This window comes from Pteropus medius, unplaced genomic scaffold (genome assembly GCF_902729225.1).
Source record: "Pteropus medius unplaced genomic scaffold, Ma_sr-lr_union100, whole genome shotgun sequence".
NCBI lineage: Eukaryota > Metazoa > Chordata > Mammalia > Chiroptera > Pteropodidae > Pteropus > Pteropus medius.
Window position 1 is genome coordinate 37,122,122 of NW_024351730.1, and position 25,790 is coordinate 37,147,911.

The window sequence follows — 25,790 nt, forward strand, 5'->3', positions numbered from 1 at the left end:
TATACATTTGTGGATTATTTGTTCTAGTTCTCTGAAAAATGCCATTGGTATTTTGATAAGGATTGCATTGAATATACAGGTCGCTTTAGGTATTAATGTCATTTTAATAATGTTGAGACTTCCTACCCATGAGCACGGTATTCACTTTCATTTATTTGTGTCTTCTTCAATTACTTTTTTCAATGACATAATTTTCAGAGAACAGATCTTTTACCTCTTTGGTTAATTTGATACCTAGGTATTTTATTGTTTTTGATACAATTGTAAATGGGATTGCTTTCTTAGTTTTTTTCCTGATACTTCATTATTGATGTATAAAAATATAACCGATTTCTGAATATTAATTTTGTATCCTGCTACTTTACTGAATTCATTTATCAGTTCTAATAGGTCTTTAGAGTTCTTAGTATCTTAGTATATATAGTATCATGTCATCTGCAAATAATAACAGTTTTACTTCTTCCTTTACAATTTGGATGTCTTTTATTTCTCTTTCTTATATGATTTCTGTAGCTAGGACTTCCAATATAATGTTGAATAGAAGTGCTGAAAAGTGGGCATCCTTGTCTTATTCCTGATCTTAAGGAAAATGCTTTTAGTTGTTCCCTATTGAATGTGATGTTAGCTGTAGGTTTGTCATATATGGCCTTTAGTATGTTCAGGTATGTTTTCTCTATTCTCATCTTGCTGAGAGTTTTAATCATAAATGGATGCTGGATTTTGTTGAATGCTTTTCCTGCATGCATTGATGTGATCATATGATTTTTATCTTTTATTTTGTTAAAGTGGTGTATCACATTAATTGATTTACAAACATTAAACCAACACTGCATGTCAAGAATAAATCCAACTTAATCACAGCATATATTTTAATGTATTGCTGAATTCGGTTTGTTAATATTTTGTTGAGGGTTTTTGTATCAATGTTTATCAGAGATATTGGCCTATAGATTTTGTTTACTTATTTATTTATTTTTGTAATGTTTTGGTTTTGGAATCAAAGTAACAGTAGCCTCACGAAAAGAGTTAGAGAACCTTCCCTCCTCATGAATTTTTTCAACTAGTTTGAGAAAAATAGGTATTAATTCCTCTTTGAGTGTGTGGTAAATTTCACTTATGAAACTATCCAGTCCTTGACTTTTCTTTTTTGAAAGTTTTTTGATTACTGATTCTATTTCATTGGTGATAATTGGTCAGTTCAGATTTTCTGTTTATTGACAGTCTTGAGAGAGTGTATATTTCTAGGAATGTATTCATTCCTTCCAGATTATACAATTTGTTGGCATACAATTTGTTGTAACATGTTTTTATAATCTTTTGTATTTCTCTGGAGTCCATAGTTACTTCTCTTTCATTTCTGATTTTATTTATTTGGGTTCTCTTTTTTTCTTTATTATTCTGGTTAAAAGCTTATCAATTTTGTTTATCTTTTCAAAGAAATAGCTCTTGGTGTCATTGATCTTTTGTATTGTTTTTCTAGACTTTATTTTATTTATTTCCATCCTGATTTTTATTATTTCTTTCTTTCTACTCTCTTTGGGTTTTGTTTGCTGTTCGTTTTCTAGTTCTTTTAAGTGTAAAGTTAGATTATTTATTTGAGATTGTTCTTTTTTCTTGATGTAGGCCTGCTATGAATTTCCCTCTTAGAACTGCTTTCGTTGTATCCCATAGATTTTTGAGTCATTGTGTTTTCATTTTCATTTGTCTCTAGGTATCTTTTGATTTCTTTCTCGATCACATTGTTAACATATTCATTGTTTAGTACCATGTTATTTAGCCTCCATGTGATTGTGTATTTCCCAATTTTTTCTTGTAGTTGATTTCTAGTTTTATATCATTGTGGTCAGAAAAGACACTTGATATGATTTCAATCTTCTTAATTTATTGGAACTTGTTTTGTGTCCTAACATGTGGTCTATCCTAGAAATTGTTTTATGTGTACTTGAGAAGAATGTATACTCTGCTGCTTTGGGGTGAAACACTCTGAAAATATCAATTAAATCCACCTGGTCTAGTGTCTCATGTAAGGCTACTGTTTCCTTGTTGATTTTCTGTCTGGAAGATGTGTCCATTGGTGTCAATGGAGTGTTAAAATCTCCTAGTATGAGTGTATTTCTGTCCATCTCTCCCTTTACATCAGTAAATAATTGCTTGATATATGTAAGTGGTTCCTATGTTGGGTATGTATATGTTTATCAGAATTATGTCCTCTTGTTATATTAATCCCTTTATCATTATGTAACACTCTACTTTGTCTTTTATATAGCTTTTGTTTTAAAGTCTATTTTGTGTGATATAAATATTGCCATGCAAACTTTTTTTTTTCATTTCCATTTGCATGATATATCTTTTTCCATCCCTTTATTTTCAGTTTGTGTATGGCATTTGATCTAAAATATGTCTCTCGTAGACAGCATATGTGTGGGTGTTATCTTCTTATCCATTCAGGTACCCTATATATTTTGATTGAAGCATTTAATCCATTCACATTTAAAGTGACTATTGATAGGTATATAGTTCTTGCCATTTAATTATTTATATATATGGTTTTCCCCCTTCTTCTTTTTACAGAAGTACCCTTAACGTTTCTTGTAACACTGGCATGTTGGTGATGAATTCCTTTAGCTCTTTAGCTCACCTTGCATTTTAATTGATAGCCTTACTGGGTACATAGAATAGGTAGGTTCTTGTTTTTCATCGTTTTAAATATTTTGTACTAACTCCTTCTGGTCTGCAAAGTCTCTATTGAAAAATCAGCTGACATTCTTATGGAAGTGTCATAAGTAACTAGCTGCCTTTCTCTTGCTGCTTTTAAGATTCCCTCTTTGTCTTTAACCTTTGGCATTTTAATTATGATGTGTCTTGATGTGGATCTGTTTGAGTTTCTTTTGTTTGGGATTCTTCGTGCTTTCTAAACTTGTATGTCTAATTATTTTGCCAGATTAGGGATGTTTTCTGTCATTATTTTTTCAAATAGATTCTCAATCCCTTGCTTTCTCTCTTCTCCTTCTGGTACCCCTATGATGTAAACATTGGACACTTGATGTTGTACCAGAGGTCTCCTAAACTTTCCTTATTTTTTTTTAATTCTTTTTTTTCTTTGCTGTTCTTACTGGATATTTTCTGCTACCTTGTCTTCCAACTCACTGATTCAGTCCTCTGCTTCATCTAATCTACTATTGATTACTTCTAGTGTGTTCTTCATTTCAGTTAATGCATTCTTCATTTTTGACTGGTTCTTTTCTACGGTTTCTATGTCCTTTTATGTTTACTGTCTGTATGTTGAAATCCTCACTAAGATCATCTATTATCCCCCTAAGTTAACTGAACATCCTTATAACCTATGTTTTGAACTTCATCTAAGGTAGGTTGCTTGCCTCCATTTCATTTAATTTCTTTTTTGGAGTTCTTTTCCGTTGTTTCATTTGCAGCATGTTTATTTGTTTTCTCATTTTTAGTTGCCTCTCTGTATTTGTTTCTGTGTTTTAGGAAGATTTGTTACATCTCTCAGCCTGGGCCAGATAGCCTTATGTAGTAGGTATCCTGTGTGGTCCAGTGGCACAGTCTCTCTTATCAGCTATGGCAAGGGCTCTGAGCATGTTCTTTGTGTGTGTGTGGGGGGGGAGTTTTCCTGTTGTAGCTAAGACTTGATTGCCGTTAGCAGGTAAGTGGATGGGATTGACTCTCAGGCTGACTGCCTTTAGGGATTAGACATGCTCACAGGGTATGATCTGGTATGTGGCGGTTGTCCCCTTAGAATTGGACTCGCCCCAGCAGGTTCCTGTACCTGCTGAGACCACCCTTTGGATGTGTCGCCTATGGGACTAGTCAGGTGGTGCTTTGTTGTGCTCTGATGGCAGCCTCTGGGTGTTTTGATTTTGTAACCCTTTGGAAGTGGCTCCCATGTAGGCCAAGGTCAGCCTCTGCCTTTGATTGCTCGGGGCTACCTGGCAGGAGCTATAAAGAGATCTACAGATTGTTGGTGCTTATGCTAGATCTGGAGGCAAATGGGAAAGACTGCTGTGCATATCGGGGTCAATTATCCCCAGTACTGGGCCTAGGGTGGCTTAGCAACAGGACCAGTGCACCTTAGACCTGAGGCCGCCTGCCAGCTGTCCATCAGACTTAATAGCTGAAAGAGTCTTTGGGTGGTACACAAGTTGGGTGGAGTGGGAACCCAGGGAGTCACCAGGGCATAGTTAACCTATTTTACCCAGCTAATGAAGATTCAGAATTGTTGCCAGTGCTGAGCCTTTGGCCTCCTGTAAAAGTCTCTGATCACAGTGAGGTCAGCTGCCCACCATCTCAGGTCCATAAACCTTTGCAATCTGCCCAAAAGGTACTGTAGAGTGGGCTGGTGTCAGTGACCCACCACTAAAAGTCTCTCCCAAAATGTGAAGGCTGTGTGTGGACCGCACAAACTGAGGACTGTTGTTTGCTGGCAAATATGTGGCCTAGGGAAGGCACAAGGTGGGGCTGCCTGGCAACAAACTCACTCGGGGTAATTTGTGGGTTGGGAGGGGCAGGATCTCACGGAGACATGGGGTGGAGCTCGCCAATATCATTGGACCAGTGCAGCTTCAGAATTGGCCATGCAGTGGGTGGGTTCAATATAGGCAAAATGGCGCCTGTCTGTAGACTGCCCTGGAAGAGGAGGAGGAGCCCCGACAAAGGAACAGTGGCAGCTGTTCCTCCAGTGCTTGGCCTAGTTCCACACAACTCAGTCTTTCCCCATATGTCTCTTGCACCTCTGGAGATGCTGACCCTCCCTTGGAGCCCAGGGTGAGTGTCTGCGAGTGAATGAGTCTGTGTATGGGCCCTTTAAGTGGGACTTTGGGTTTTGAGGTTTTGTCTCAACCAGACAGCCAGAATCCCTACTGATTTTACAGTCAGATTTTGTGAAACTCCTCTTCCTGGGACTGGAACCCTGGGCTGAGGAGCCTCTGTGCGGGGCTAGGGCTCCTCACTCCTTCAGGGGGGCCTCTCCACCCATGCTCTTTCCCAATCCTTAACTATCACACTCAGATGTGAGACCAGCCCATTTTGCATCTCCTCCCCTCCTACCAGACTCTACGTGGATTCTTCTTTATATCCTCATATGTATGTGTTATGATCAGCTAGACTTCAGGTGGTTCTCAAAGTTGATTGTTTTATAATTTGGTTGTAATTTTAATGCGATCATCAGAGGAAGCGAATCTTGCTTTTCAGTAGCTCACCATCTTAACCCCCCTCATCTCCCACTTTCTTGATAATGTTCTTTGATACACGAAATAGTTTAACTTTGATATAGTCCAACTCATTTATTTTTTCTTGTTGTTGCTCATACTTTTAGTATGAAACTGTTACCCAATAAAATGTCATAAAGATTTTCCTCTATGTTTTCTTTGAAAACTCTTATCGTTTTCACTCTTGTACGTACATCTTCTGTTCATTGTAAGTTAACTTTTATATGGTGTGAACTAGGGGTCCATCTTCATGGTTTCACATATGAATATTCAGTTGTCCTAGGACTATTTGCTTAAGAGACTATTCTTGGCTTTATCAAATGGTCTTGGCCCCATTGTTGACAGTCAGTTGATCATAGACACTGGATTTATTTTTGTACTCTCAATTGTATTCCATCAATCCCTGTGCTCATCCTTATGCCAATACCACATTGTATGTTACTTATGTTTTGTAATAAGTTTTGAAAGCAGGAAGAGTCGATCCTCCAAGTTATTTTTTTTCAAGATTGTTTTGTTTGGGGGCCCCTTGCATTCCATATGAGATTTAGTGTCAACTTTTACATTTTTGCAAAAGAGTCATTGAGACTTTGATAAGGATTGCATTGAGTCTCTAGATTGCCTTTGGTGGTGTTAACAATATTTTGGTGTTAACAAATATTGTCTGTTAACAATATTTTTTGGTGGTGTTAACAATATTTTCTAGATTGCCTTTGGTGGTGTTAACAAATATTGTCTGTTAACAATATTTTTTCAATCTATGAACATGCAGTGTGGTTCCAGTAGGTCATCTATGGTTAAATGTCTTCCAAAGTGTTTTTGTCTTCATGCTTTTATAAATAGGATTATTTTCTTAATTTACTTTTTGAATTATTCACTGGAGATATTTAGGAACAAAACCAGTTGTTGTGTTTTGATCTTGCACCCTGCAACTTTCCCGACTTTATTTGCTCTAATAATTTTTGATTCTCTATAATTTTCTATATATAGCATCATGTCATCTGTGCATGTAATTTTACTTTTTTTCTCAAAATTTTATCTATTTCTCTTTCTTGCCTAAGTTCTAGCAAGAACTTCAAGTACACTGTTAAGTCACAGTGGCAAAAGTGGACATCCTTGTCTTGTTCCTCATCTACAGGGAAAGCATTTAGTCTTTCATCATTAAGTATGATGGTAGCTCTGGGTTTTTCATAATGCCTTTTATCATGTTGAGGAACTTTCTTTCTGGTCTCAAATTTTTAAGTGTTTTTATGATGAAAAGTTATTAGATTTTTGGCAGATTCGTTATCTGCACCAAAAGAAAAGAAATTCTGTTTTTATTTTTTCCTTCATTTTATTAATGCAGTATACTACATTGATTGATTTTGTATGTTAAACCACCCTTGCATTGTTGGAATAACTTCTATACAATCATGGTATATAATCCTTTTAATAGGCTTCTAGATATGGCTTACTAGTAATTTTTGAAGATTCATAGGTTCTCTTTTTATTGAGAATATTTTCTTACTGATAACTTAAACCTGCGTTATCAATTTCTCTGGTTTTATTTCCCAGAAATTTCAAAAGACCCCTTATAAATATTTTTTCTTATCCATGAGTTCAAATTTAAATCCCTTTGGATTATTTATCATAAGAGAAAATTTTTTTCCCGGTACTTTCTATTGATTCTGTCTCCAAATCTATTTTTAATTGAGATGTCTAAAGCACAGGATAATAATCATCCTAGCTGTTTGGTGTCAAAAGTAATGGGAGGAATATTGTCAATCTTTCTAATGTAACCCATTTTATATTTTATCCATATCAGTGCATGAGCTTTGACAGTTGCTTTATTTGTAAATCAGTATGTTTTTTCTACAAGTCACTGACCTAACCAGAATATAGAACATACAAAATTTATCCTTTGGAGTATACTGTCAATTTGCAGCTTCTAATGCATTGATTATAAGATATGTATACATGAGATCCAAGTACCTACAGAATGTCTCTTCAAAAGATGTCATATTTGCTTCTCTATTCATAGATTGTATTAAATCTATGAGTGATTGCTTTTTTGTTAAATTTATGTGGGTGACATTGGTTAATAAAATTATATAGGTTTCAAGTGTACAATTCAATAATACATCATCTGTATGAATGATTGCTTTTGTTTAGATTGATTTTTCAGTTTCACTAGTCAATGGGGACTAGTTGAAAAATTTTTTGATTATCTAAACTTGAAATTGGAGTTTAACATTCCTCTTAAAACCTTCATTCATTAAGCATATCTAAGTTAATTATATTGTTGTCATACATCCTCAAGGAATTTCCTATGTGGTGATGCATGTGAGATATAATTTTGAGTTCTCGTACATGTGAACATCATTTTATTCTATGCTCATCCTTGACTTATAGCTTACTATAGTATAAATTATATGTTTAAAGTTATTTTCTCTTTGAACTTTGAAGGCATTGTTCTATTGTTCCATGAAATTAAACATTAGTTAAGACACTAATACCAACCATGCTATCATGTCTTTGTAAATGACTTGGGTTTTTTCAGTGGAGAAAATTTAGAATCAGCTCAGTAGTTTTTGCTGCTCTAAAGATCTACACAAATGTGACTAGTTATTTGTATTTTTAAATTATTATTCATTGAGCTATACAGTCAATGAATACTGTAATTCTTTAATTCTTGGAAATTACATTCTTTTTTTTTTTCTGATATGTTTATCCTTCGTTTTCTCTATTTCTGTAAGCTAAAGAACTACTAATGGTCATTGCAAAGAAGGTTTTATTAAGGAGCATTACGATCCATGCCTGCCGCTCCAGTTTATCCCAGACCATTTTTAAAGAACAAATTATTTGGGTTGTTTGTTTGTTTTGAAACAGGATTGAACTGACTGCCATTAGTCCTACAAAGGATGGTGGTGGAGCACAGTCGATGGAAATATTTTCAGTTAATCATCTTGTTTTTGGCTTTTTTACTGCCTGCTCTCCTTGATTCATCAAGTCTGCCTCCCAAAATTTCTGAAGACTATTTTAGGAAAGATTCATGCCTCCTTTACTTCAGTCCTTTTCATATATATATATATATATATATATATATATATATATATATATATATATATATATATATATTTACTGCAATTACTTGCACTGTGCTTTATGAGTCAATACCTTTCCACCTGCCTTATACAAATTTGTTGAAATATCTAGTTTGCTGATGACCTACCACTTGTTATCTTCATTTTCATGGCTTACAACTTTTAAAAATGCCCTTACTATCACAATTTAAATCTCTCAGAGGGGAGAAAAATAATTACATTTTTTCAGTCCATCTTCTTCAATCAAAGGTATTCTTAACACAATTCACTGACACATGGCATTTGGGCGTATGATAGGTTTTATTGAAGTTTTGGAAGACAGAAGGTCCTGAAAGCAATTTATTCTTATTGTAGCATATACTTGTTCCCAAAAGTCATTTGACTTTTTTTTCTCTTGTGATCATTTGACTACTGCTTTCTGTTATTAGCCTGCATTCTTATTATCCACTTCTCTGTTACCTATCCCATAGCTAAATATATTTATATTTTTATACAGATTATTTTATCTGTATCTTTTTTTCTTATTTCTTTCTAACTATATCCTTAGGATTTCACCTTCTTTTTAAACAGCTTATCCAAATATTTTCCTAAACGCTTTCTTTCCAAAAGGAAATCCTAGCGACACCTGTATTATTTGTTTGTTTTAACCCTGCTTCTTTATAAATGCCAATGCTTTGTTTGTACTACTATGAAAATGCTACTATATAGTATTTAGTAATATTGACGTTAGCTTATTGTATTCATAAATACCCCCTCATCCTCAATACATAAACTGCTTTCAGCAAGGGAGAGACCATATATGAAGTGGACATAGAAAATACCACAACTTTCTATACCTTAGAGGTATGGCCTCAAAATTTAGCATCCATCAGAATCAGCTGAAGGACTTGGTAATAAACAAGTTTCTGGGTCACATCCCATAGTTTTTGATTCAATAGGTCTGTATGGAGCCTGATAATTTCCATTTTTATTAAGCTCACAGGTGACTCTGATACTGCAGATCTAGGGACTGTAATAGGAGAACTATTGCCTAAAGTAGCTCAAACATCCTGAGTGTGAGAGATAGAGGGATTTAGAGAAAGTCCAAATATGTCACTAGTTTCTGAAAGCATTACCACATGTAACTGTGACATGTTAATATTTCCAGTAGATAGTCAACAGCAGAAAAAGATGTTTGAGAAGGACATAGCAGAAAGTTGGATGTATTTATGTGATTAGTGGTTTCATACTCTGGTAAAATGAATCAAAGTGCTTATAAGCATTAAACTTCAGCTAATTGTTGCAAATAAAATGGGGACTATACAAAAAACATAGAAATTAAAATGGGCTTCATCCTCTTTGTCAGCATTTATGGTTTCTACTGGTAAGCCCAATATTTATGAGGTTTTTTTTGTACTAATATGAAAGAAATACTTATTAAGATTGTATTTCTAACAAAATAAAACTGTTCCTCCCCTAGCAATCATAAAGTGTATAACAGTAAAATCAGAATTACTGGTTTCCCATTGTGTAGAGCAATAACATGACTGTTCCCTGTGGAATAGTTGTTACATTATTAAAGGACTTTTATTATTAAAAAGTGAACTTGAAAAGTGTCAGAATTATATTTTTTTAACAACTAACTATATCTTATGATTTTTAAGATAAGTTATAGCACAAACAAATGTCTACTTTCTGAGAATAGATTGGAATTAACAAAAAAATACTTCAAGAACATATATAGCCTTCTGACACTCCTCGTTTGTGTATGTGTGTGTGTGTGTGATGTAGTCAATACAGAACATTTTTTATAACATTACTAAAACTAAAAAGAATGCATTAGAAAAGCTTCCTTCCACATTATACTTATCAACAAGATTTTGTAATTTTGTTTGATGAGCTATATTTTTGGTTGATTACTTCCAGTGTGATAATAAAATGAAGCTCATGCACTTTTTTCAGTTTAATTACCTTTTGTAAAAAAAAATCATTTAACATTATATTATCAGCATTTTCCATGGTACCAAACATGCTTCTGAAACATGATTTTTTAATGCCCAAACAATATTACACCATGTAATTGTGGCGTAAATTAAGCATGTCTCTCTATTGTTGGGAATTTCCTTTACAGTATATTCTCAAAGTGAAATTTCTGAATTAATGTATAAATATATTTATGACTCAGAATAAATTTTTGCAAAAAAAAGTAGCAACTAATATTCCTACCTAGAGTGAGAATGTACGTTCTACAGCACACTTTGAAATAAATACTACCTTTTATCATTTTATTTACATTTTTATCAATTTGGTAGATAAAATCATAGCATGTTGCTGTAGTTTTAATTTGTTTTTTCATAATTTTATGTATGGTAGCCAATTTTTAATATACTTTAGGCTGTTTTCTTCTTAGTTTAAAAGACGGCAATGGATTCTGTGAGTATGATCTATTAATAAAAGCAGGAAAAGAATTACTAAGATTCTCTAAAGATTACTTTTATACTATTTTCCTATTTAAATCTGCAAGCATAAGGTAAAAATATGTATGATTGCTATAACTCATGTTAGTGTATGAGAATTACAGATCTCTCTCTTTTTTTTCTTTTTTTTCCCCTCTACTTTTTATGCACTAAAGAAATGTTTATTTAAACTCACTCATCAAATTCAGAATCAGTGAATAATTTTATGGTGAAGAAAAACTATTCAAATGTGGTCCAAAATATGATATATGAATGATGTATTGCCTAGAATTAATTTTCTTTAATTTTTTTAGGGAATAGAACACATTATAAACTATTTGAGCATATGTATTTGCTTTACAGTTTCCCAAATTAAAATCTTCTCATTTGCAAATTGAAGCATGATGAGTTAAAACCTTTGAGAACACAAATGGAGATATCACATGAGAATGAAATCTGGAGCGTTTAACCTTCAGATTTATTCTGACACTTATTCTAGGTGTATATGAATCAGCTATAAATTGTGTGGCTTCTAATCTTCATTTTCTAATTGGAAACAAATATGAGACTTTATGTATATATACGTCTATGTGCACATATATTTTATTTATTTATTTATGCATGCATGCATGCATATATATTTTTTTCCAGGAAGAAACACATTAAGTCCAAACAACTCATTCGTAAACATCATATGTGTGTATATGTGTGTTTGTGTGAGCTTGACGTTCTTTTTCTCAGATATCAGTCCTATGAGTGTGTGACAATATGAGAGGATCCCTGAAAGGGATCTGGAGGGATCATTGTTATACAATTAGACAGTAGTGGTACGTGTATGTGAGAGGGAGGGATAGGAAGAGAGAAGCGGGGAGGGAGAGAATTTGTGGTGTAACTTAACTTTTTTAAATGGGATAGATCAAATAGAACTAATTGTTGAATTTATAATTATTGAACATCTAAATATTAAGGACAAATTTATAAATGAAATAAAACATAACATTTTAGAAAAAGATTACTGAATGAGAAGCTAATGTAGCCTTACAACGTCAGAGGTGACTGAATTTTAGTTTACGATTGGCTCTCTTCCAACAGTAAAATTGGCAGAGTTCAGATAGGGAGCTAAATGTGACCCTGCTGAGATAAGAAATAGGAAAAAATAGAAAAAGTAATTGCTTTAGCAGTGATCTTGTTTGGAAGTGATGGATTCTTTCAGGTAGAATTTGGTAACCTTTCTGTCCCTGGCACACTCTTTTAAGCACTCTAGGAGGTCAAATATCTCTGTCTATGGAGGTGGAAACTCTTTAGAAACCTGTTACCATCCTAAATATTGCAACTAAACTGATGTTAGTATAGTCATGCACCAAGGATTGTTTTTCTCTGTGTCCATGAGCATGAGGTGAAGGGGAACCATCTTCTAAAGATTTTTCTATCTGATACTCTTCAGGATCTAATGAGATCAGTCAACTTCAGATAAACACCCTGGTGCTGAACCTGCAATTGGTCATCTCCCTCTGCTAGCACATTTGTCTTTAGCTGTTCTCACAGAGGGAATGGCAGAGTATGTTTAGGACAAAAGAAATGACTATTTTTATATGCCTATTTGAGATAGCAAACAAGATGAGTTAATAAAGATATAGCAAAGTTTAGCTTTTGAATTTGTCCTGATTTTGCTTCTCTGCCCAGCTGCACATGTTTGGGAAACTAATCATTTACTTTGACAGACTTATTCTACGTTACACTTTCTACTGAGTTTTCAGAAAAAGCGAAAAGTATTTTGTCCTCTGGCATTCACACACCAGGTGGTCTAATTTTTGCGTGTTGGCTCACAATAGGTGTTTGGAGGTTTTCTCCCTGACCTGAATCGATTCTCCAACTGACAGAGCAAAGTAAATCTTGGACAAAATCAACAAAGAATATGTTTCCACTAGCAAGGTCAGTGTAAATTATGGAGGACTTATGTACTAAGGTGATATATTAGAATCCTATGAGTGATTTTGTTTGAATAGAGATATCAAAATATAAAGTGTTGACTTACATTATTTTTTCAGTCCAGTTGTGATTATTAGTTAATATTGCTTCACTCCCCTGATGCTTCATTAGTTTCACAACTAGGACTTGGGCAGTGTTCCTGCTCATTCCCAGAAGAAATGGGATTAATCATAGATAATTCTTCCTAGGTTACTTCCTCTAATATTGGCACCAGGCAAGCATGGCAGTAGGATACATTTGCCTCCCTAATCAAAAGTTAGTCCTTGATTTTGTCTCACTCTCCATTATTTATATGAAGCTTTGAAAATGTGCTTAAGCTTTATAATTTTGACATCATTTGAAGTAATGTATACTAGAAAAATATTGCCTTCTAGGTAACTTAGACTGTTTTTTTTTTCTTTTTTTTTTTTTAAATAAAAGTACCTAATCGTATTTCGATTATGGGATGCTCCCATATTCTGCTCTTTTGAGAATTACTTGGCAAGTCCACATTCATCATTTATATTGATCATGGTTTCAAAGGTTTTGTTCCTCTTCATTTCCAATATTTTCCTTTTCTATTATAAAACCCTAAAGATTTTTTTTCTGTTTTTCTAAAATGAACTCTTTACAGTTTTCTTGGAAGGCACCCTAGTTTTCTGACATCTTTTTGCAGAAGAACAAGAACCACTCTATTAAAGGTATATATGTTCAATGGATTTTACCGAAGTAAAGATAGGTAAATATTTTCTGGTGTTTTCAATATTCTTTTGATTATCCCTATGCTTTTCATTATTGCAACAGAATTATCCTTAAGCTTTCTGTTAGATTTCTAAGCTTATCAAATGAAAAGAAGTGTGCCTCTACAGATTTTATGGTGTGCCATGTAAAATAATCCAAAAATTAACAACAGAATATTTTCTTTTAAATGTATAACGTATTCACATGTTCAAATTTTAAAAAGCATAAAGCCCAGTGACTAGTTTTCTTCCACCTCTGTGGCCCAACCACCCATTTCTTTTTCTAGGGATATGTAATAGATACACAAGCAAATCCTAATTTCCTATCCCTTTTTATTTAGATAGCTTCATTCTACACACATTATTCTGCACCTTGCTTCAAGTATTTAATATGTTTTGGATAACAGTCCTTTATTCTTGAAGAGTTTCATATTCTTTCATTGCATGGGTAATTTATTTAACCTATTCCCTAAGGATTTCCCAATCTTTTTTTTAATTAACATCAATGATTCAGTGAAATGTTGTATATATACATGCTTTCACATATGTGCAATAAAGTAGAGGATAAATTTCTGAAACCAGAGTTACTAGCAAGGGGTAAATGCATTCATATCATTGATTTATTGCCACGTTGCCCTCTAAAGGAGTTGTACCAGTGTGTATTTAGTCCAGCAATCTTTGGGAACATTTGTTTTCTTACATATTCACTAAGTAACCTAACAAGATTATAGATCTTAATCAATCTGATAGATAAACATGTGTTCTGTTTTAAGTGATGCGTACATTTATGTATTTTATTTTCTATGACTTATCTATGTTCTTTACTCATATAAATTATTGTGTTCTTTTTCCTATCATTTGCAAAAAACCTTTCTTCTCTAGGGAGAGTAGATCTCTATGAGTTACAAATATTTTATACAGTATGCTATTTAATTTAACTGCTTTCCGGTGACTTTTACCATGTAACTTTTAAAAATTAATTTCGTTTGGCATTTTGTGGTGTTTTCGTGGCCTAATATATGATCATTTGTGTGATGATTTCATGAATTCTTGACAAGAAAATAATTTTCTTTTTATATAGTGTATATTATATAAATATTATAAATCTTATAATTTAATTTATATTCTTATTTTTATATATTTTATATTATCACTTACTTGGTATATACTGCATATACTTACTTTTATCAATTTTGTCGGTCACATATTTTCATTTCCATATACTTCTTTATTCATAGACAACTTTGAATATCATAATAATTATTCTACATTTTTCTTGAATTTCCTGAAATGCATCTTTTATAACTTTATTGTGTTTTGCACATTTTTGCATTAAAAGTGTACTTTTTACTACATTTAATAACTTCATTATAAATTGAAAATTATTTGCAACTGATATTATCAATCCTTTCTATTTTACCCATTCTTTTGCTTTTGAACTTTCTTTATAGTTCTGTTTTACCTATTCTTTTTATATATCATAAACCAGTTTTTTTCAAGATCCCATTTTAAGGTTTTTTTTGTTCTAATAAGCAAATTTATCAATTTATATTTATAGAGCAGATATATTTCTGAAAATGACATTTGATTTAAAAATTATTCCCTTGGTTTTGTGATCTTATAATTTTCAGGAGAATTACTGTACTTTTCTCAATTACTTTATTCTACTTTCTTAAACATATTCAGAAATTATTATCTAAATATGAATGATTTTATATTATTACACTAACTCTGATCATTTATGCATAAATATACTATATTGTATTTGTTGACCCTAAGCATTTATTTTTTCTGATTCAAGAAAAAAGGTCCATAATCTTTCAAAGGTACAATTTTAAGAGAAATTTGATAGCTTTTTTGAAGAAAGTTGTGGGTAATTAGGAACTCAGTGATGGCAAAGTGACTAGATAACACAATTGTAAAACTCAGTATATAATTCAGTCTTTGAACAAGCCAAGGAAGAATCCCTCCCCTGCCCATTTTGGACTTCTCATGTTTCAGCCTGCTTTTGCCATTGTGTTTTATTTTGTAACTCTGTAAATCCTGTACTTGAGTGTATTTATTTTCTGGCCTGCTTATAACAAAGTACCACAAACTGGATAGCTTAAAACAACAAAACTTTATTGTCTCATAGTTCTCAAGCTAAAAGTAAAAATTCAAGATGGCAATAGGGCTATGCTCACTCTGAAACCTATAGGAGAGAATTCTTCTTTGCCTTTTCCTAGTTTCTAGTGGTGGCCATCATTCCTTGGCTTTCAGCTCTATCACTCCAATCTCTACTTCTGTTTTCATATTGAATTGGGGCACATCTTAACTTTACCACATCTGCAACATTCGTATTTATGTATAAGATCCCATTCACAGTTATTGGGAGTTATAATTTCAACATTTTTTTGGAGAGGAGCACAAATCAAACCATAACATTGAGCATTAGAAGGTAACCCTGAAACTTCAGTAATCTTATAGAAATGATATCCCAAAGTAAGCTCTATATTCTAGAATTTATTTTAATTGTATATATTATAACATTTACCTAAAACTCTATGTAATATATGTATATATGTTTAGGTCTACTATAAATATTGATGTGTTTAGCATTAGGAAAATTCAATAAGAGAATTTTTAAAAATTTCATTCAAATTGTTCTGAACTCATCTGTGATCTCGCTATTTTTGTGTGTCACATTAAAGTGAGTAAGAAGTATATTTTTATAATATATTTTCTCTTTATTAAAGATCAGCAAATTCAAACAGTGATTAGTTGATGTGATTCATTTCACTACATTTAATAGAATTTACTGACCAGAGCTGTTACTTGAGTCTGTCATCAGAGAACAAATCACAGCAAACAAATTCATAAGGGATCAGTATGATGACTCTTTAGAAATGAATTCTCACTAAGAGTCCCAACTAGCTAAAGATAGCACATCATATTGTTTTATATGAACCAGATGTCAGTAGTAAAGTAAATTTCTGAAACTGAATACAGGAATGTACTCTATATTTATATCAAGATTTTACAGGTTTTTAAGTATATAAATTAATTTCCGTCCTTTGCTTTTCCTCCTATCATTTGGTATAAAAGGCATTTTTTTCTTCATTTCTCAGTTACGTCTTGCTGATTCTCAAGATTTTTATGAAGTATGTTCCTAAAAATATTTACTATAATTTATGCCCTGGTACTCTTACTTGAACACGTCTTATTATGCAATATTTGAACAGTTTCCACATGAATTCAAGTGCAGTGGACACATATATATACAAACATATGTGTGCTCATGTATGCATGTGCTCACACACACATACACACATACATGCAGAACACAAATTCCAAAGCACATTGTAAGAGAGTTGAAAGACATTTGTGTGTGACAGCTGATCCTACTCTGAATCTCTTCAATTTTACTGTCATCCACCCATGAGTATCAGTTATATTCTGCCATTACATTCTTAGAAATGAAGTAGGACAATGGTGTAATGTTGGAATAGAAGGATAGCGTTTTCTAATGGTAGTAGAACATATTTTCTCCAGAAGAATGGACAGTATCAATCTAAATCTTATTTAACTTCTTAGATGATTAAATTTGATGTTTCCTCTTTTTTTGATTCCCTGATTTATTCTTTTATAATATATTTACAGATAATCAAGCCCTCCTCCAATATAGGGAGGAGAAATTGTTGTCTTGACCAAATTTTTGTAATTGATTGAATTTTATAAAGTACCTACCCTATGCCAGAAACTATGATAAGTTTTGGAAATAGGAGTATAGATCTTGTCTTCAATGATTCACAGTAAAATAATTATGCTATATGAAAAATTCAGTAGGAAACTCTGATTATAAGTGATAAAAATCCGTATCTGAAGAAGTCATGAATTTCTACTCTATATAAGGTACTCTACCAAGTACTATTGAATATAGCAGGAAATACAGAGCAAGAGTTCACTAAACTGGGGAGACAAAGCCTGCAGGTGTGATGTCAAGTTATAGTATAAGAAAAATGCAAGATATTAAAATTAATTGCTTTATAAGCCATATAAGTGGTATGATAATACTTGCTGTGAGTTTAGGTGAAGTGTAATCACTTTGACCAAAAGGGATGGGGTGAACCTCACAGAGGACAAAGCCTTTCACTTAAATATTAGACAAATAGAATTTGGATAAAATTTTAAGCTCATGATTCATATTATGCTATCTTCCACTCAGATTTCAGTGGACTCTGTGTCTTTCCCTTTTGAAAGCATAGGTAATAATTAGAGCTAACTTTAATGAATAGCTTATGTATCAGATATTGTTTAAAACAATTTAATGATTACAAATATGCTCTGATATTGACACTATTATTATGCCCATTTTAAGACAACAAATTGAGGTATTAGAGATTATGTAACTCTCCTTGATTGACATAGCTCAGAAGTAATAACTGTAGTCTAACCCAAGCAGTCTAATGATGAATCCTACTGACAATTCAGAATGTCTTCCCACTTTAGGCAACAACTTAATACAGTTGGTCAATATGCTCAAGTTAATGTTTTAAATGTAAAGCATCTCCCTTGAATTAATGTCTAAATTTGATTACATCTGGGAGCAAAATGAATTCTAGTAGATTAAGCAAACTAATTAACCTTAGTTTGCCATTTGCTTGGATTGATTTTAAATCATAGAAGTGATCCTATCAAATAATTATAAAATACAAAAATGAACATAAGGTGTCAGTCAATTTTTTATTTAAATAAAAATTTTAAATATTTCCTTGTAAAATTCAAATATTTTCGAAATTAAGATAAATTAGAAAAATTTTATATTTCGTTAAAAAATATTTATTTATTAACCATACTTAATCTTGGCTATATATAGATTTTAGATATATTTACTATTGTTTATAAATATTATTTATTTGTTAATAAAAAAGTATAGTTCATCTTTGGAAATTAGAAGAGAGCACTCTATTACATATTACTTGATTTTAAGACTCACTCTCAAGTACTTTTTGAGTTTTAACATAATTCAAATTCAATTGGGATGCATTTTATTTACATAATGAAAATAGCAGTTGGATATGTTTCAAATTCTGTAATTAATTATCTCTGTTACACTCAGAGTTATGGAAATATCTGGGAAAATGTGCAGGGAGAAGAATATGTATAAACAAGAGAGAGCCATTTAGATGGCTTCAAAAAATTTTTTTCTGTGTACAGTATGAATTCTTCTTGAAGTCTTCTTGGCCATTCCACTCAGAAGTAATTTCTCATTTTTTGAATGATGGTAAGAGTTATAGGATGCATCTTTGTTAACACTATATCATATCTTGAGATTATTTGCTTAACTCCTACTTATTATAAATGTAAGCATCTTGATGTCAGAGACCCTGTGTGTATGTCATATAGAGCATCTAAAATAGCATCAGGCATGTGATGTGGTGTGGTGAATGGTGTGGTGAATAATTTCTCAATACCCTCTTTGCATAGAAAATTTTGATGTGTAAAATTCAATGTGAGAAGCAGAGCTCAGTGATAAAACTATAGCAGATATTCATTAGGCTCTTATAGTGTCATTCTCTGTTTCTATTCATAATTTTCCTAATTTACACAACAACCTCTGAATTGGTTACCATCTCCATTTTACAGATCAACAAACATAGGGTTGGCAAAATTAAATTAGTTGGTAAAATTCCAGGCTCTGATATAGAAGTAGAATCACCATTCGATGACAAACCTGGTTTTCAACTCTACATCATTACTTTCTACATTGCATGTCTTGCTTCTGAATTAGTTTAGTAACACAGTTTGGAGCCCCAAAGCTAGGCTATTAGGCCACCTAAATAGAGAGACTGCCTCTTGTCCCAATGTAAATTAGTGCAGAAAACATTATTACCCTTTATTACCATTATTACCCAAAAGAATTGTTTGGTAACAGTGTGTTTAGTTTTGTAGGAAACCACAAAACTGTTTTCCAAAGTGACTCTACAGTTCTGCATTCCTGCCAGCAATTAATGAGAGTTTCTTTTGCTCTATGTTCTTATCAGCATTTGATGTTGTCAGTGTTCTGAGTTTTGGTCATTTTAATAGGTGTGTAGTGGTATCGCATTGTTGTTTTAATTACATTACTCTGATGACATATGACATCATATTCTTATTTGCCATATGTATATCTTCTTTGGTGAGATATCTGTTAAGACCTGTGGTCCATTTTTTTAATTGAGTTGTTAGCTTTATTATTGTTGAGTTTTATTAGTTGATTGTATATTTTGGATAACAGTTCTTTATCAAATGTGACTTTTGCAAATATTTTCTCTCAGGCTGTGGCTTGTCTACTCATTCACTTGACCATGTCTTTCTCAGAGCTGAAGTTTTTCAATTTAATGTTTATTAAATTTAAAGCTTATTTATTATTTCTTTCATGAATAATACCTTTGTTATTGTGTTGTACCTAAAGAGTCATTGCCATGCCCAAAGTCATCTAAGTTTTATAGTTTTGTATTTTACATTTGAATCTGTGATCCATTTTGAATTAATTTTTGAGAAGGGTGTTAGGTCTGTGTCTAGATTTTTTTTTCTTTTTTCTTTTTTGCATGTGGATGTCCAGTGGTTTCAACACCATTGTATCGCTTTTCTTCTTTTGTCAGAGATCATATGACTATTTATTGGGCCTATTTCTGGGTTCTCTATTCTGTTCCATCGATCAATTTCCCTTTTTTTTTTCACCAAAGCCACATTGTCTAGATTTCCGTAACTTTATAAGTCTTAAAATTGGTAGCATCAGTCCTCTAACTTTGTTCTTGTCCTTCAATATTGTATTGGCTTTTCTGGGTCTTTAGCTTCTTCATATAAACTGTGGAATCAGTTTGTCAATAACCATAAAATAACTTACTGAGATTTTGATTGAGATTGCAATGAATCTGTAGGTAAGTTGGAATGAACTGACATTTTGACTATGTTGTATTCTATTCATGAATATGAAATATCTCCATTTATTCATTCTGCTTTGATCTCTTTCATCAAAGCTTTGTAGTTTTTCTCATGGATCTTGTACACATTTTGTGAGATTTATATCAATATATTTCATTTTTTGCGGGGTGCTAATGTTAATGATATTGTATTATTAATTTCAAATTCCACTTGGTCAGTGCAGGTATATAGGAACAAGGTTGACTTCTGTATAATAACCTTATAACCTGCAACACTGCTATAATCACTTATAATTCCAGCAGTGTTTTGGTTAATTCTTTGGGAATTTTTTTAGATGGATGATCATCTTTAAACAATGATCTTGATTTCTTCCTGCCCAATCTGTATGCCTTTCATTCCCTTCTCCTGTCTTTTTTTGCATTAGCTGGAACTTCCAGTACAATGTTGAAAAAAAGTGATAGAGGAGACATTTGTGCCTTGGACCTAGTCTTAGTGGAAAAGCTTCAAGTTTCTCATCTTTAAATATGTTAACCATAGGTTTATTGTAGATAGTTTTTTTGTCAAATTGAGAAAGTTCCCTGTATTCCTAGTTTACTGAGAGTTTTCATCATAAATAAATGTTGGACTTTTTAAATTGCTTTTTCTGAATATATTGATATAATCATGCCATTTTTCTTTTTGACTCTGTTAATGTGATAGAATGCATTAATTGATTTATGAAGGTTGAAACAGCCTTGGATAACTGGCATGAATCCAACTTGGTCATAATGTATAATTTTTTCATACATTGTTGGACTCTATTGGCTAATACTTTGTTGAAGTTTTTTGTATTTATGTTCATGAGAGATATTAGTTGGTAGTTTTCTTTTAATGTCTTTGTTTTGGTATTAAGATAATAAAATGAGTTAAGAAGCATTCCTTCTGCTTCTATTCTCTGAAAGAGATTGTAGAGAATTTATATATATTCTAACTTAAATATTTGGTAGAATTCACCAGTGACTCTATCTGGGCTTTGTACTTTCTGTTTTGGAAGTTTATTAATTACTGATTCAATTTATTTAATAGCCTTAGACTTATTCAGGCTGTCTCTTCTTGGGTAAATTTTGGCAGGATGATTAAATGTCTTGGAAAGTAATTGGCATAAAATAAAGTCTACCCAGATGAATGAATAAATAATCGAGTGGATGAATGAGTAAATGAATGCTACAGCCATACCACCCTGAACAAGCCCAATCTCGTCTGATCTCGGAAGCTAAGCAAGGTCAGGCCTGTTTAGTACTTGGATGGGAGACCACCTAGGAAGACCATGTGCTGTAGGTGTAAAAAAATAAAAAATAAGGGATTGTAAGCTGACAAGGTCCTTGCAATCCGTGAGGTCAACCAAGAGTTGCCTTGCCTAAAAAAGAAAAATTAAAAAAAAAAAAAATGAATGAACATTTTATTCTTGGATTATCAATAGATATTAATTAAATTTAAGTGTGGAATAAAAGTAGTGAAAGAAAGTCAGAGAGAAAACAAGCTCTATTTATTCACTTCTTGTCTCAAAGTTAAAGAAGGAAATAATCATTTAACTTATAATTGTCCTTCTAATAGTTCTATGAGCTACCTATGATTATACTTTCTTTCCAGATTAGGAAATCAATATGCAAAGGCTGCTTTATATGCATTGGTAGTGTTAGTATTAAAAACATTCTTTACCTGATTTCATAACTTCTGATTTTTCTATATAGCATATAACCTTTACCTTTGAGATATATAGAGATGGTACGGAGAATCCCCTAACGAGATATGGTTACTTCTTATTGTGCTGCCCATGTCAGATTATACCATTCTGGAAACTTTAGTTAAACTAAACTTCAGATTATTGACTAAATTAAATACTTTAAATAGAATTTTATGGGAACAATTTTTTTAAATTACTGAGAAAGCTCTGATCTCAAAATATAATTAAAAATAAATTTTATAAAATCATTTTGAAGTACTGTTCTGAGTGATGTCCAATAGTTTCTGTACTTACAAAAAAACATAAATCCTAGAATTTTAGATTTGGAATTTTCTTGGAAATAATTTATTCTGTCTCTCTACTTGGTTTAATGGAATACCTTAAGAAGTTATTTTTACTAAACTCCATAGAGAGTATCATGCAAAGGATCAAAAGTAACTGAAGTCAGAATGTTTTGTTCCATTTTCATAACCTAATACAGCCCAATGAAATGTTACTTAGAATGAATTATTTAGGACATAAAATTTTCTGATACTAGTTTAGCTATGCCATTTTAATGCTCACTTCGATAAAGGTTGGTCCCTAATGATGTTTCTAAGCTTTGTAAAAAACAAAGATATTTTGTTCTTCAAAAATGTTATTTACTCAGTAATACATTGTTATAGAAGAAACAGTGGAGCAAAACTGGAGAAGCTGTGCAGTGTTTGAGAGCAGAGAATGTACTGTCAGGATACCAGAGTTTCAATCCTGGATTCACCACTTGCTGTTCGGCAAGTTGTTTCAACTTCTTAGGGCCTCAGTTTTTATATTTAAAATGTACGTAGTAATAGAATCTATTTCACAATGTAATGTGAATAATTTATCATATATAAAACAGAGAGAACAGTGCCTGGTATGTGGTAAGCACTATGTGCATGCCTGTCATAATCATTCTGTGTGGAGACAGAACTGAACACAAGGCTCTGGGCCCATGGTTCTTTAGCTTGTTTTGAAAATTATGTCAATAACAAGGCATAACACTTGTTACTAGCGTAACACTAAATAAATTATGAGAGTTTAGAAAAGAGGTTAGAATATCCTGGGCATGGCTTGTGTGTGTGTGTGTGTGTGTGTGTGTGTGTGTGTGTGTGTGTGTATGTGTCTGTGTATTTGTTATACATATGTAGTCTGTATTCTCTTTGGAGTGAAATGGAATGGGGCCTTTGTCCTCCTTCATTTCTATTTGGTTTCTCAATTTCCATACCTCACAACTCTTTTACTTTATGCCACCTACTTCATTCTGGTTCTAGCAAAGATAATTTCAAAAAGAAAAGCTGAATAACCATAATACATAATGAATAATAGTTGTTTTTACTCCATTTGGACATGCAAATGACACACATAATTTGTGCTTTCCTACATTCACAAGAAAGATTAAGACTGTTGATGGAATTTTTTTAGTTGAAACAAACCCTTTATGAAGTGGAAAATATTGCTGAAATTTTAACTTTCATGATAAGTTTTATTGGTGGCATCACAATTCTATTTTTTTTAAATCAGTGAAATTATACATAGTCATTACAGTATAATGTGGACAAATATATTGGTGATGATAACGGATTTTATTTTGTCATAATATTTGACTAATGAAGCATTTTAAAAGATTCCTTTTTAGGCTTTCTTCATAATAGTTATTTGTTTTCTTTGGCATTGAAAATAAGTTCTCTTAAGAAACTAGTTTTTTTAAGCCTCTTTATTGATATATAACTTGTATACCACAGAATACACTCATTTAAAATACTAATTCAATGGTTTTGATAGAGTCACACAAATATGCAACCATTGCCACTTTCTAATTTTAGAACACTTTCATCAACCTACAATGAAACTCTATGCCCATTAACAGTCAGTCTTCATCTCCCCTAGTCCAGTTCCCCAAAGCTATTCAACCACTGAATTTTTCATATAAATAAAACCATACAATATGTGGTCTTTTTGAATGGATTTTTTCACTTAGCATAGTAAGAAACTTGTAAGATTAAAAAAAATGTATGTTCCTGTAAATGAAAATATGCTCATTAAATATATATATTCAATGTAAAGCAATCACCCAAAGAAAACATTTGTTTTTTAATGTTAGACCATATCATATTTGGATTCTTTTCCATGTGTTAAAAATAAAAATCCATATTGGATATAACTGTTTTCTATTACACTGAACTCTTGATTATTCAAACTAATAGCGGGCATTGGTGACATAGCTAATACTCAAGTCATTTATATTGGTGTGTAGTTATAACAACATGTTTGCTTGAATTCTGCTTTCAGTGAGAATAATATCAAAATTACTTTGAATTCTCCTAAATATGCCAACTAAAAGCAGTGAGAGATAGATTTGAAGTGTCATGTCAAGCAGAAGTCAGCCTAAGTTTAAAACTTCATAAATAACCCACAACATGACCAATACAACTATAGATAAACAATTTTGACTGTATAACAACTTTATTAGATATAAAAAAACATTAACGCCATCTTGGATGAAATTTTAATATTTAATTAATGATAAAAATTTTATGGTAATTATTATAATTAAGAGAATGTTCTTGGGATCTGTAGTATATAATGAGGTCTTAGTGGAAATTTGGTATAATTAATTCTCCTAGATGGAATCAATAATAATAATAATATAGCTAACATTTATTGAGTACCTATATGTACCAGACTCTGTTCTAAAAGATTTACATGCATTCACTAATTTAGCCTTCACCACAACAATATGAGACACAAAAAGGAGAAAGTATATTGCCTATGGACTCCCAGTAGGAATTGGTATGTGTACCAGTTTTCTTATTTTAATTCCATACTGTGGCTTTCAATGTGTTTTGACATAGGATAATTGAATTATTAACAATTATTTTCTCCAGTAGCAAATGCTACTTTTCCTAGCACCAATAGAACTTATTTCCTTTTGAAAGAAACATGGGAGCCTGAGAAGACAATACTGTCCCAATATACTTTGAAACATAAAATAGTTTTAAAATCCTCTTACTACAAAAAAAGATGTATTCTAAGTCAGGTATTTTTAATCCCAATTTCAATTACTCAGAATTTCAAGACTAACAAAAAATAAAATAGAATTTTAGTCAATTCTTTCATTTTTAGCAGAGTTGAGATTAGTTTGAAATCTTTTTTTTTTTTAATGTCTCAGTATTATGTAATCAGAAAGTGTACGAATAAGAAATATTGTTAACCTTGAGTAAGAATGCAGTGTAGTGCAAAGATGTACTGGCAGCTGAGATTCACTAACCCACAAAGTTATGGGTCACCTAACACAAATTGTAGTCCCTTCAGAAGAAGATTTTCACACTTAATAGCAATAAGTGTTCTCATTCAGTCTATCCTTATTCAATCTCCCATATCACCAAAATATAAAGATATATGTATCTTTTAATAAATATCTGATTTTTCATATATTTAGATAGAATGCAATAGATTGTTTAATAAATACTGTTTGTTTGTTTTTTATATTTTATGATATCCGTGAAACTGGATTAGCTAAAACTAAAATAAGGCTATTTGGCCTTTTTTTGAACACATAAATACTGAAAAGCATGTCTTATGAATATGATAATATGATAAAGACCTTAATTTTGGAAATTACTTTGATATTAGTCTTAAAAATAGCAATTAGTGAGAAACAATGTTTTAGAAATAATTTTGATAAATTCTATTAG

The 25,790-nt window shown here is 32.1% G+C and overlaps 1 protein-coding gene and 1 pseudogene across 3 annotated transcripts in view; both read left to right on the plus strand.

Moving 5' to 3' along the window:
* GRID2 (glutamate ionotropic receptor delta type subunit 2) overlaps nucleotides 1–25,790 on the plus strand; it is a 1,244,525-nt gene that overhangs the window by 517,515 nt on the left and 701,220 nt on the right. The gene's annotated exons all lie outside the window — the stretch shown is intronic.
* Nucleotides 21,556–21,674, plus strand: LOC120588542 (uncharacterized; annotated as a pseudogene).